The sequence below is a fragment of the Heteronotia binoei genome, chromosome 2 (assembly GCF_032191835.1).
Source record: "Heteronotia binoei isolate CCM8104 ecotype False Entrance Well chromosome 2, APGP_CSIRO_Hbin_v1, whole genome shotgun sequence".
In the NCBI taxonomy this organism is placed as follows: Eukaryota; Metazoa; Chordata; class Lepidosauria; order Squamata; family Gekkonidae; genus Heteronotia; species Heteronotia binoei.
In genome coordinates, this window is record NC_083224.1 from 174340255 (window position 1) to 174355148 (window position 14894).

Sequence of the window (14894 nt, forward strand, 5' to 3'; positions counted from 1 at the left end):
AAGGAAGCCCCAGTTTTTTCTGTTGCACTGTAGAGGTGATTTCTTCTGTTTCAGGTAATGTCCAACAGTTAGCTTGCTGACCAATCACTAAGTTAGGCTTTTGTTATATATTATGCTTTAAAATGTTGCCATTTCCCTCACAGATGGAGATGTAGACCTTCCAGAAATGCTGAAGACATGGAAAAAGTTCTTAGGGAAGGAAAAAAGACAAAAATGTTAGAGGGAGGATGAAAAATCTGCAATACTTACATTCTTATTAGATCTAGACTTACTTTATAATTTTAATAACATAAAATGCATTATGTATAACTTAGCGTATAACATTGTTCTGCTTGGTATATTTACGAAACTTTGAAGTATAGACACCTTTGTTTTATTCATACAATAATTACAAACATCTCCAGTGTTAGAAACTGAGCAGTAATTAACTGCACCCTAAACATATCTTAGGTTTTTGCAAGTTGGGAAAATAGGAAAAAATAAATAAAAGCAGGAAATAGTATTTGTCACTGTAGTAAACAAAAGGGAGTTTTTATTATCTGGACTTAGAAATGATCTCCTGTTGTTATAGTTAGTGTTATCCTGGAGAAGATGAAATTCATTTTTTGAGAAACATCAGGAAATTAGCATCCCTATAACAGCCAAAAAGTTTTTAAGAGTTCAAAGTGCTCCGACAAATTCAGGCCCAATCACAAAATGGCTGCCATAGAGGAAGTTTCAACTAAGTGGTGGGGGATTGTAAACTAGGTGTCCTCAGTATGGTAACTGGACACCACATAGCCCGCTGACACTTTTCATAGCACCTGCAGAGTTTCCCTGATGCCTGTAAAGTGTTTTTAAAAGGCAAGAACTTCTCATTGGCCATTTGAGACCCACCCAGATTTTCAAAAACATTGTTTCAGCAGCAACTGCCACCACAGCATGAGGATCTTCAACGTGTGACTAAAGGGAACCTACTTGTAGGCAAGAGACTATTTTAAAATAATATGTCCATTTTAAAAGGCATCCTCTTAAGATCCTCTTAAGACTCTAAGATTTGGAGTGGAGGGTGGGGTATAAATCCAATTTCTTCTTCTTCTTCTTAAACAGCTTTTGCCTGAAAGGTTAAAGAGTTATATTAATTAGAGTTATGTATACACTCACCCCTGACATTTAGTGGTTGGCTCTGCCTTCTGTGGCAGCCATTTTGGGGTTGTGTCCACCACCCTCTGTTAGAATTCCAAATGCTCAAAAAGGTTGGGGACATCTGTTCTAAGCCATGGGTCCCCCCTCTCCTCCTATGATGATTACAGCAGCTTTTGAGTGGATGCTCCCTGTAGATACAAGTATGATGCCTCCTGTGTTCTTTTGGTTAAAGTCCTGCACCAAGGAAGTCCAATGAGAACCAGGATCTTCTCAGTATACTGAGTAACAAGATGCTATTTAGTTTCCATTTCCTGAGAAAGGAAAACATTTGGTCTCTATGTGCTCCCACAGGCAGCCTTCCAAGCCCAGACACTTTAGCAAGGCTGTGTGTACGGCTAAGTCAAGGGTGCACGGCTATGTCACACCCACCTGGGATAAGCTCAGCAATTTGTTAGTCAACCACCTGGAAGGAAGTGACCCACTTCCTGTTGTGTATGTTTTTCTTTCAAAATCCTTTGCATTTTAACATGAAACACACTGATGGACATCATGACAACTCTGCGTGTCATGTTGTGGACTCGTGGAAACATACTGGGCTTTTATTTTCCCACTGTACCAAAAGGGGAAGGGGGTCCCATCTCTAACAATGGAATATTTATCTTGACCTTTGTAATTGGAGTTCAGCCTAATACCGAATGCAACCTGCATGTTAAATTTCCTTGAAGATAAGGAGCTGTCCACCCAAACGCACCTCACGTTATCAAGTTGTTTCTCCTGCATTTTTTTTCCCAAGTCACTCTAGTCCTCCTTTTGCTGTTAATTCTTTTCCGAAGCAATCTTTTGAGTGAAATCAAAAGAGCCACCCGGTTGCAAAGGCCAATTTTACTTGCCCGTTTGTATAGAATGGCATTTGTATTGATACTGTGCTTCTGTTGTTCTCTGCAAGGCAAGAATGTGAGAGTAAGAAGCTTGGAAAGGGCTCCTGGCTGCAAAAAGAAGCATTTGGTTTGATACAACAGTTCAGATCTTGACAATTGCTGTAGCTGTCATACAACCATCAATGACAGTTTGCTCAGGAGACCTTTATTGCACCTTAACAGATGCAACACAAAGCAGGTAAGGTAGATACTTGATTCAAAAGAAAGATCATAGGGGAGAGGCGACTATGCACAGATCTGGACTCAGTACTGGTTCCATATTGATCTCTAAGAATGCTCCCTCAGTGACATTTCAGATTTCAGCAGGGAAGGGAGCAAAGAGATATTCATATGGGGGCAAGGAGAGATTCAGCAAAGTCCAGTTTCCCAATGTTAGACACATTCAAGGTTAAATTTGCACAAGGCACTGTGTTTTAAGAGCACAGTAATCATAATACTTATACAAGGGCACATTTAATTGATCATCATCCCCTTGGTTACTGAGAGAGCTGGCCAAAAAGACAGCTGCTCTTAAGAACTTATCCTATTAAATGTAGTGCCATTTTGCACAGGAAAACACTTTCTGAGACACAGTGTCTGTGGCTGTGTTTCTATATGGTTCCAGATATACAAAGCAGACACTTGCAGATTTCCATGGGGCCAGCATGGTATAGTCAAAGCAATGGTATTTCCAGTAGTAATGTATGGCTGTGAGAGCTGGACCATAAGGAAGGCTGAACGCAGAAGAATAGATGCTTTTGAGCGTTGGTGCTGGAGAAGATTCTTGAGAGTCCCTTGGACTGCAAGAAGATCGAATCAGTCAGTCCTAAGGGAAATCAACCCAGACTGTTCCCTGGAAGGTCAGATGCTGAAGCTGAAGCTCAGATACTTTGGCCACCAAATGAGAAGGGAGCACTCACTGGAGAAGATCCTGATGCTGGGAAAGACAGAAGGCAAAAGAAGAAGGGGACGGCAAAAGATGAGATGGCTGGACAGCGTTACTGATGTAACAAACACGAATTTGAGCAGACTTCGGAGGATGGTGGAAGACAGGAGGGCCTGGTGTGACTTTGTCCATGGGGTCACAAAGAGTCAGGCTTGACTGTGTGACTGAACAACAACAACAACAAAGCATGGTATTTAAGTCAGACTGCCAGCACTCGCATATGAAACATCCCACATATCCAAGGTCTGAGTGTAAGCTGCTCTGGTATGGTGATGCTGCGTGCAAAAAGGCCTGTGTGCCTGATTAAGTGTCATACCAACCACATGAAACATGACACAGTAAGGTGTTTCCCCCCCTTTACTTGACTGATGTTCTACTTAAGTAAATCCAGAACCTTTGAGTTCTACCAATTCCACCCCCACTGCTGCCACCCACTAACCCCAATTCTACTAAAGTAATTTTTCATCTTAGATAACGAGTATGGGATCAGCGGCTGGCAGTAAGACAGGCCAGTGGAACAAATTTTAAGCAACAAAAGTGGTTTTGATTCCTAAATAATGTTCCACGCTGCTTTACCAAGGGGTATAGGATTGTGCACCCCTAAGGACCAATGGAGTTTCAAGCCCCTGCTTTGTGGTTTCCATAAGTTTGACTGAATGCCTGTCAAAACCCATTCTCCTCCATGGGCAGCTGAGGTGTCTTCAAAGTAAAGAGAGACACCTAGTGCTTCATGAAGTGAAAGGCAGGAGTTTGCTGAAAAATATAGCAAAAGGGTACATGCCTTGAGCCTTTTGAATGATGGATCTATTTGAGGACACCTAGTCAATGTGGTACAAAGTTTGGCAGATGAGAAAAGCAAATCTGCCACCTGTCACCTGTAGTATGATGGTGTGCAGTTCATTGGAAAAGTGGCATTTAACCAACCATGAAGTCTATAAAGCCAGTCTGGTGTAGTGGTTAAGTGCATGGACTCTAATCTGGGAGAACCAGGTTTGATTCCCCCCTCCTCCACTTGCAGCTGCTGAAATGGCCTTGGGTCAGCCACAGCTCTCACAGGGATGTCCTTGCAAAGGCAGCTGCTGTAAGAGCTCTCTCAGCCCCTCCTACCTCACAGGATGTTTGTTGTGAGGGAGAAAGATAAAGGAGATTGTGAGCCACTCTGAGACTCTGCGATTCAGAGTGAAGGGCGGGATATAAATCCAATATCTTCTTCTAAAGTCCCATTCCTACTACAGTCTAGTGAGCCTCCCCGCCCAAATTTTGTTCCTGAGAAGAACAGCACAGAAAAGATGCTGTATTAGGAAATGAAAAGCTTGGGGGAATTAAAGCATCTCTTCTCAGTGATTTATATAGGGAGCAGGTGGGGAAAAAATCCTCCTTGCAGATTGAAAGTCAGCAGAGTAAGTTCCTCAGGATCATCAGAGGGGCAAAGTGAGAGTCTGCAATGGGAACAGGGCAATCAGCAGAGGTTACTGTCTCCCTTCTTCCACAAACACCATTCCTTTGGAGGAACTTCCTGGTTTGATATGTTCCAGGATTCTCTGTTGCAGTGCTTCAGTTGCAGAATTCCCTTTCCTACAGCATTCACCTGCCCCCTTTGTTGCTGAAGTTTAGGTCTCATTCACACATACAGCAGAACAAATGTTGTAGAACTCTGAGGCAGTAGAATGCACTGCACCATTTCAGACGGCAAGCAGTATGTTATAATCCTGAATATTTCTTTGCATTAAAAAATATATATTACCTGCACACAGAAATCTAGCTAACGAGAAAGAAAAATTCTTTATGTCTCTGCTGACTTTCAATCTGCAAGGAGGGCTTTTCCCCCACCTGTTCCTTGTATAAACTGTCCAGAGAACCCTCCAGGTTAATCACTAGGATATAAGTATTTTTAAACAAAGGAATGACATCCAGAAAGGGGATTTGGCTATTGCATTTCTTCTTTACCAATCCACGTAATACAGAACTGGCTGTCCAGAAGAGTTTCTAGGGACACATCTGATACAAAAACCTGAGGGCTATGCAAACCAATGTCCAGCAGCAAACCAATGTCTAGGAGTCCAGGTCAACACCAAACAACTGCAAAGTTACAGCAGAAAAGTGAGATTTTCAGCAGAGAACTGGGAACCAGAACTGCTAGTCTTGACATCTCTTTGTCATACACTTTAGAGGAATGTGGCAGGACAAGGGTAAGTTCAGGAAGAAAACATTATTTCATAGAAGCAAGCCAGCTTTGAAATTCCATAAATCCACAATCCCCACCAGAATGTCTGTTAGTGGCATGGTGCCCACTTTAATGTTGAACCTCGGGAGCAAATCTAAGGGGTCATGAACAGAACGGTAGAAACAGGAGGCCTGGGTTCACTCCCTACCAGCTGATTGGTTAGTGAAGCACAGAGCTATATCCCAGGCTGGTAAGTCCCAGATATGCACCCACAGTCATAGACACAGATATCTGTATGTCTCTGAGCTTGGCAACCTCCACCTGTGGCTGTGTCAGGGTAAGCTTCCCCCTGTCTTGAAACTGAAACCAATCAGAGCCTCCTCTTCCCTCCAGGTGGCCATTGTTATCCAAAAAGGCGGTCTCCTAATTAGTTGGGAGAATTAGCTTAAAGGAGATAAAGTGAGAGGGGGTAAATGGGATTCTCCACCTATGTATATGAGGATCTTTCCCTTAAGAGAACTCTAAAAATAAATCAGGCTGAAGTTCAACTAGAAAAAGAGAAATGAGCAAAACACACACACACATACTGAAAACATATACAAAGCTAACATGGATGAAAGGGGAGAGGGAAGGGTGATAATTACTGGTCTTGAAGAAGGTCCATGGAGGCAGCAACAAGGCCAGCATTTCATGAGAGTAGAGAGTCCCACAAAGTGAGGATGTGTGTGGAAGATACACACACACTGCTGGGAAGCAGGATGCTACAGATATAGGTCAAAATGTACTCTGGGGCAGATATGACACATTTACCAGAGAAACAGTAGCTTAATGGTTTTTGCTGAGGTGAACAATGGTGTGGGAGAGGTTTGATGACTCTACAAGTTCTGGACAGGAACAGCTAATAGGTTTGGTGAATAGAATTATGAGTTTATTAACTGCCATTTAAATAAGGTAAGTCAGTGCAACGGAAGTAAGATTGGGTGTTCAATAGATCCTGAGAGACCATTGTCCCATAATTATGCATCTCTCCAAGGTGTGGGCATTAGCCAGCCAGCTACTCTGACTCACCTTCCAAAATACTTGCCCAGGCTTGATCCTGAATGACATCCATTTTCTTTCATTTTAGGCTAGCCAGTGTCCTGCACTATGGTTTTGGGATGATAAAAGGACTGTTTTTTTCTTCTCTCTCTCTCTCTACCCAAAAACTGCCCCTTTGTGAGAGGAGGGGTCTGACAGCACCATTTCCTAATGTTTCCTCCCCAACCTCAACCATTTTGTGATTGGCATTGCCCCCCCCAGCAGCCATTTTGTGGTGGCAACCACTAACCTCATTCACAGTCCCCCCCCCCCCCCAAGTTCCCATGGAGTTAAGGACAGAATGGGGGAGGGGAAGAAGAGCTGATGTGCTAACGAGACAATCACTTGCAGTGAAATCTTTGAAGTGACATCACCAAATTGGCATGACATTCTTGCACCCCCCTAAAATTGTATGTAAACCACAGATTTGCAGGGGGAAATCCTACAACATCACACCAATACAATGATGTCACTTCCAGGTTTTTTCAGAAGGGAATCAAGGGATGTTGTGCCATAGATGTGATGTCATTATTCTTATCCCCCCTCTGCCTACCTCTGGTTGCCAGTGGTTTGCAACCCTACCAGGAGGTGACCCAGGATTTAAACCCTGGGCCTGCTTGGACTGGCTATTTTTCACTCCAAACCTCCCCACACAAACACCTCAACAGTTCTAACTAAGCTATATTTTTGTTAAATAAATAAATGGGACAATATTTTGAGTTCTGCTGCTGGCAAATATCATCACCTTGTGAGGAGGGGGAGGGGGGCGGAAGGGACGCGTGGCTTGCAGAGCCAAAGTATATTGCATTAGTTTTGTCAGCATGTCAAAAATATTACAAGCATGAAGAGGAAAATAATAACACTTGCAATTTATAAGGCACACATTTCCAGAGCGGAAAGTATTTCACATCCATTAGCAAAATAATGGTTACAAACAACCTTGTCATAAGCTATTGGCCAGGGTGAGTGTCAGCAAAGAGAGCCAAATTTCGTGCTCTTCCTCCAACACACCTCTGCGCACATCAGGTGACACCTTCCAAGGGCAACAAATGGTTCCATTTCAGATCTTCTCTTGATTCTTTGTGTTTAGGTCAGGGACAAAACTTTAATGAAAACAGACGATAATGATGGGGTCCAATGGGCCCTCTAGGAACACCTCCAGTAGGCAAAGATTCTATCCTGAATTTTACAGCCAGAGAAGTATGCACAAATAGGAGAAATCCTACTTACCATAGACCTGAATTGCATGCTCAGAGAGAGCTGTCACTCACACCAAAGTGGTTTACATAGCTGCTTTTTTTTGCAGGTCTTATCTCAACCCATTGAACGATCATGAGATTGCTATAAACCCTAGGGGATTGGCATCTGGGGGAGCAGGAACATAACTGGAGCCATCACTGCCTGCTTCTTTTGGCAGCCACAACCCAGGGTCCATCCTGGTTGATCACTCAACTACCTGGTTTAGGTGTTGTGCTGTAAGGTACCTAACAGCTTTAGGGTTGCCAACTCTGGGTTGGGAAATTCCTGGAGATTTGGGGGGGATGACGTTTGCAGAGGGTGGAGTTTGTGGGAGATCAGCAAGGATATAGTAGCCACTGTTTTCTCCAGGATAACTGATCTTCACAGTCTTGAGATCAGTATTAATTCCAGGAGAACTCTAAACATCACCTGGATGTTGGCAGCCCAGAATACTTAGTGCAACAGGCAACTCTTGATCCATGCTCCCTTTCTCAAATCCCACTACTTAGCCTGCGAATCAGAAAAACAAAGTTTATGAGATAAAGAAGGGTATGAGCACTGCAGGTTTTAAGTTGATCCAGAACTTACCCAAACAAAAGCTCAGAATTGCATTTTCCCTGTTGTGAACTAACAATAAGCAAGGAGGACTTGAGTCACATGTAGAAGTAAAAAGAAATTATCATAACCGGGTGACTACCACATACACCGCCCAACTGGGTTTGGGGTTGCTGGTTTCAGAAAAACATGTCCAGGAGTCCTAACACTTTTGCTTTCAGGAGTTAATTTTTTTTTCCAGAAATTCTGATAAAATCTTATTGAGAACGTCTGCAGTGTGGCTTTTATTTAAACGGTAATAGTGCAATTCAGGGGAATGTTAAAAAAGCTGTGCTTTGATCTCATCAGTTCTTGGAAGATAAATAGGATCAGAACTTGGACAGGAGACCACCAAGGAACACTTTGCAGAGAAAGGCAATGGCCATCCACCTCACATCTTGAAAACTTTGTAGGGTCAGCATAAGTTGGCTGCAACTCAACAGCATTTTACACACAAACAGTGCAATTCTGTGCATTTTTTATCACAACTACCAGGGCTTTTTTTGTGAAAAAAGCCCAGCAGGGACTTATTTGCATATTAGGCCACACCCCCTGAAATCACCATTGTTTCACACTGCTTTTTTGTAGAAGCCCAGCAGGAACTCATTTGCATATTAGGCCACGCCCCTGGATGCAAAGCTTTCCTGCTTAAAAAAAGCCCTGACAACAACTATAGTTAGTAACATTCACTCTTAAGTAAGGAAGTCTGGTTTTTTAGTAAACAACTGGGAGAACAATCTTTAAAAGGTCTACTCAGAATCCTGTTCAGGTCTATTCAGTGGGGTTTACTCCCAGGGCAAATGCACTTGCACTGAGTTAACTGCAGGAGTTGCCTTTTGTCACGTCTCCATTCTTCGCAGATATGGAAAAGGGTTGCAGGAAATACTGAAGGACAACATTCTTCCCTCCTCACACTAACAAAAAAGCTCCTGTCTTTGCAGCTGCTAGATTTTCCAATGTGACACCTACCTTTGAATCCTGTCACAGCTTTAAGCTCTTAACAGAAAATGGCTGCCCCCTCCTGCATTAGAAGCAGGGCAGGCCTGACGCCCTGGGGCGCCCAAGGCAGACTTGCTTTGGTGACCCCCAAAGCATCTCCATGGCTCCCCCCGCAGCTTTGCGCCCCCCCTGCCCCCCACATGGTGTCCCACCCAGCCCCCCGGCGCTCTGCTCGACTGCCCACCTGCCCGCCACCGCTAAAAGCAACGGCGCTCTGCTCTTTCCCTTCCCCTGGGGCTCACTGGCTAAAAGTAAGCTTTGCCAGCTGCACAGGCGCGAGCTGCTAAGCCGGCTAAGCTTACTTTTAGCCAGCAAGCCTCAGGGGGAAGGGAACAAGCGGAGCAGTGGCAGGCAGGCAAGCAGAGTGCCTGGGTGGGGAGGGGTAACGCCGCACCAGTGGGGATGGGCAGGTGACGGTGGCCTGGAGGGGGCTAGTGGCAGCAGCGGCGGGGAGGGAAGCAAGCTAAGCGCTTGCCTGAGGCACCGGGGGGGGGGGCAAGAGCCCAATTTGCCACCACCCGCCTCTCGGCGCCCTAGGCAACCGCCAAGTTTGCCTAGTGGGAGGGCCAGCCCTGATTAGAAGGGTTATGGCTGAATGCCATTAATAAAACAGCACTTTTTAATAGCACCCTGGAATTGTTTTACTTAAAGGCCTGATTCTGAAGGGGAGGGGATGAAGTCTTTAAAGATACAACATACAGAACTGGTTCATTGAGGCTTTGGTAGCTATAAAACTTCTCTGAGAGAGTTTCTGGTTGGTCAATTTTTCTCTCCCCCCCCCCTCCGCCCCTTGCTGGGAAAGAAGAAAGATTGACATACCTTGTCAGTAGATTGTTAAGGATTTATTGACTAATAGGGAACTTGGTGCTACACCTCAACTTTTTATTGGGGAATATTAATATTTCTTAGCTCAAAATGGTGAGTCTACGAGAGGTGAGGTGAGCAAGGATTTCTGTCTATGTTTACGGAGATAGACCACTGAAAATCCTTTGGTTAATAATGGATTTTATTATAGGTATTGGTTTTCATAAAGTTACATCCCAATCAAACAATTTCATGCATACAAGAGGAATACAGTGGTTAGCTGAACAAGTATGGGAAGAGGTGATACAATACCTAGATCTTGCAGAGGAAAGAGTATGTGGGAAGAGGTGATACAATACCTAGATCTTGCAGAGCAGGCTCAGTCAGAGGAAACACAAGGCCTCTGGAGGGAGATTTCTCTTGAGAAGGGAGGAGGGTGAGGGCAGGAATGGATGGAGGGAGGAGAGGATGGAGGAATTCCCTTTTTTTTCTCTCCATCCTGACAGGTGGGATTGCCTATTTTCTAGGGTAAATTACGACACATCAAGAGATTCAATTACCCAATGAGGAAGCAGAGTGTCACACCAATGGAAAATCAGAGTGTCATATGTGGAATATCCAATCAGAAATCATTGTGTCATAGACCCATACCCCAATAGAGGAATTTTAATTACACTGGCCAAATGACTTTTTATGGCCCTGTTTTTCCAAACTGATTCCTTTGAAGCTCCCCAAAAGTGATAGATTTCTCCCTTAATGTCAAACATGGATAGGCATCCATCAAGTGTTCAGGAGATTGGTTGACTTTGATAGCCTTAGCAGTAATTAAAGAAAAATAAAAATCTTGTTAAAAGTCAGATTCTCATACCATACATTCACAAGATGGCCACTTAACCTTTAGCCTTTGTGTTTCTGCTGTCTTGCCCTGAAGAATAACAGAACATATATATACAAGCCATGTATTTGTGTTGCAGGAGTCCTGGTAACCCTTATTTTTTATGTTTTGATGACTTAAAAGGTTGCCAAAAGAAGTGAAGGAACTTGTACAGCTCTGCCCACTACGTGTCCCTCTCCGGGCCTGGAATTCTTCATTTCTAGGAGCAGAAAGATGGATGCTATTTAGCCATTCAGCATTGGCCACTATGTCTGTCCAGCCTGTGAACCAGACTTGACATCATTCCAGCCTGCCTGGGGCCTAGAAGGAACTGGATTTTTCTCCCTTATGCGCAAGAAAGACCATCCCAATTCAAATGGGCATTGCTGTGTCATATTAATATTCTAGGGTTACATTGCAATATCACATTCCAGGGGTGCATGGCTTGGGAATCAGCACAGGGGTGTCTTTCTGAAGGGGAGGGGATGAAAGCTTTAAAGATACAACATACAGAACTGGTTCATTGAGGCTTTGGTAGCTATAAAACTTCTCTGAGAGAGTTCCTGGTTGGTCAATTTCTTCCCTCTCCCCCTACCCCTTACTGGGAAAGAAGAAAGACTGACATACCTGGTCAGTAGATTGTTAAGGATTTATTGACCAATAGGTGACTTGGAGCCATACGTACAGCTACCTTTGGCCAATGAATGTATGTACTAATGCAGAAGACGCTTGAGGAGAGGGATGGAGAAGTCCTCTTCAGGAAAGGGCTTGCTTACAGTGTTATGTTAGACCAGAGGTTCCCAACCTTTTTGAGCTTGTGGGCACCTTTGGAATGTTGAGGCAGGGTTGCAGGCATACCTACAAAATGGCTACTGCAGGAGATGGAACCAAACACAACACACAAAAGAGGCAGGTAGATGGGGAATATAAACACACACAGAGAAGCAGCCCTGGGGGGGATAATACACACACAGTAGAAAACAAGCAGTGCAGAAATGGAAGATAACACATACAGAGTGAAGAAGTCCAGGGGAAAAGAGTGCTTTGCTACTCTGGTGCTCCTTAACTCTCCACCGCCCCACAACTGATCTGCAAGTCTCCTTTACAGAATCCTAGAACCTTCTCCAGCAAGCAGTGGGGAAGAGCCAAGTGAAAATCCCCTTTATTTGTATGAAGGCAGCCAGTCACTGGTTCTTCCTTCACAATGGTCCCGCTGAGTGTTCCAAGCTGAGTTAGTGTGAGCTCGCTCACAGTTTTTTAGCCTCCAGCTCACACATTTTTGTCTCAGCTCAGGAAAAATGGCCCTGGAGCAAACTAATTTATGCAGTAGCTCACAACTTTAATGCCAGTAGCTCACATACTGGAATTTTTGCTCACAAGACTACACAGCTTAGAGGTAACATTGGTCCTGCTTTTCTAAAACCCATGGCAGGCTGCTTTGGCACCCTTGGGTGCCACAATGAGGAACCCTGAGTTAGATAAAGGCAAGAGAGATGGACTGCATAGCTAACAGCTTTCCACCACCTGGACTATCTGCAAAAAACAGCAGGGAGGCAGGCAGGAGGAATCAGTCTATGTTGATGGGCCACTGCCCCATTTTTCCTAACAGACCCCTAGCAGGTGGCATCAGTGGAAAACTTTCAATTGACCCCATGAGTTGGTTAACAGGGAATACCTCCAGCATACAGGAGATTCCACCCTAATTAACTTTCCAGAACTACTAGTCCCACTGACTTCAGTGGAGCTGTTAATTTTGGTTGCTGCCCTGGAGAGAAAGCTATGAATTAAGGCAGAGAACAGGCTGGTGAGTAAATCTGTTTAAAAAAAAAAAAAAAATCCTGGAAATAAAATGGGAGGATGGATGTTCCTGAAGGCAGAGATTTGTAGGGCCAGTAGTGAGAGTGATTCAGGATAGAGAAAGGAAATGGGGAAAGTCCATGATATTGCATGCTTTCTGAGAACAGCAGCATACAGATCCCCATTCCAGCTTCTCCCCCCCCCCATTTATATTCTACCCTCCCTGCAAGCATATCACAGACAATAATTACGCCATTTGGTGAACATATTAGGGTTGCCAATCCCCGGTAGAGGCAGGGGATCCCCCAGTTTGGAGGCCCTTCCCCCACTTCAGGGTCATCAGAAAGCAGGCCAGGGAATGTCTGCTGAGCACTCCATTATTCCCTCCCATAGGGTATAATGGAGAATTGATTTCTAAGTATCTGGGGCTCGGGGGGGGGGGGGGGACGGACTGTTTTTTGAAGTAGTGGCACTAGATATTAGCATCCAGTGCCTCTCCTCAAAACACCCTCCAAGTTTCAAAAAGATTGAAAAGGGGGTCCAGTTCTATGGGCCCCAAAAGAAGGTGCCCCTATCCTTCATTTCCAATGGAGAGAAGGCATTTAAAAGGTGTGTGGTCCCTTTAAATGTGATTGCCAGAACTCCCTTTGGAGTTCAGTCATGCTTGTCGCAACCTTGCTTCTGGCTTCATCCCCCAAGGTCCCCAGATATTTGTTGAATTAGACCTGGCAACCTGAAAACATACACCGATTAATAAATAATTAAAATGTATTACATAAAAATTAAACACAAACTGCACCATTTGACTGCAGATTTATACCCCGCCCTTCCCTCTGAATCAGAGACTCAGAGCGGCTTACAATCTCCTATATCTTCCCCCCCCCAACAGATACCCTGTGAGGTGGGCGGGGCAGAGAGGGCACCTGCGATAGCTATGGCTAACCCAAGGCCATTCCAGCAGCCATGAGTGGAGGAGTGGGGAATCAGACCCGGTTTTCCCAGATCAGAGTCCACACACTTAACCACTACACCAAACTGGCTGTGCGCACAATCTCAAAACTGGGGCCCTGGACTCTGATGGTTATTTAATCCAGGATGCAGAGAAATTGTGACTTTATTGGATGCCCACCACCTCAGCCAAAGCATCTTCTTGCTGAGCAGCTGCGGAACTTTGTTGTTCTTTCTTTGGCTTGCTATATCCAGAAGCAGGACACTGCCTTTATTGCCCAACGCTGGCTGATGGGTTTAATGGGCAAATCCCTGTCGCTTGGACTAACCATCAGCTGTCCACGCGATTAAAGCAGACAAGCTCTACAAAAACCAAGCTCAAGAATCACTGCCTCGCTTGGGATGAATCATGGGATTCCCCAACATAATACAAGTAAATGACTCTTCTGTTCTTTCACATGTTCTGTCCCTCCAAGAGAGGCAGCATTTAGAGTCCTCATGTTTGAAGTTGGGTTCCCCACCCCCTCCCTGAAACCTTTTGCAGCCCTTGCAAAGTGGGGGAAAAAATCATGAAAATTGCATTAAAGTCACTGGGTGGCTTCAAAGGACTATTTAACAACTGGTACCTTATCATAACGTGTATGTAACACATCAAAGAAGCTGGCCATTTATAGAACCTAACCAGGTGGTGAGGACAAGTTTAATAGAATCTTCCTGTCTCCCCTGATTATCCTCAGGCCTGTCATTTGTTGAAGTTTTACAACTATATAAACATTTTGCCGGTGTTGAATTAGAATCACTGTCATTTATAGAGAATGTGTGGAGGGGAAAGCATTGAATCACATTCAGGTTTTTCCTTACAATGGGCACTTATGGGAATCCTCAGAATTAAGAAAATCAATTGAATTTACTCCTGTGTTTCTTCGCAGAAGCCATTCTGGCTTCCCCTCGATGGGTTTTGTTCCTCTATGTGCCTAATAATTCCGCCTTTGATTAAAGTTTCTATTCATTTGCCTGTAATTTCCTCTCTGGGCCCCTTTTTAAAATCCAGTGTAACATTTCATAATTTCCAGTTTTCTGGTACAGCAGCTGATTTTAGCAATAAGTTACATATACAGGTTAGTAGACCAATAATCTCACATCTAAATTCCCTAAGAACATTCAGGTGTATGCTATTGGGACTTGAAGACTCACTGGTTTTTAATTTCCTGAGTAGGTCTAGAACTTCATCTCTCATTACCTCTGTTTGACTCAGTTTTTCAGATGCCTTTCCTAAAAATGGTGGCTCTGGCCTGGTTACATGTCCTGCACTTTCCACAGTGAGCAAAGATGCAAAAAGATCCCCTTTAGCTTCTCTGCCACCTTCCCATCTCCCCTTAGCAATCTTTTATGCTTTCGTCATCCAAAGGC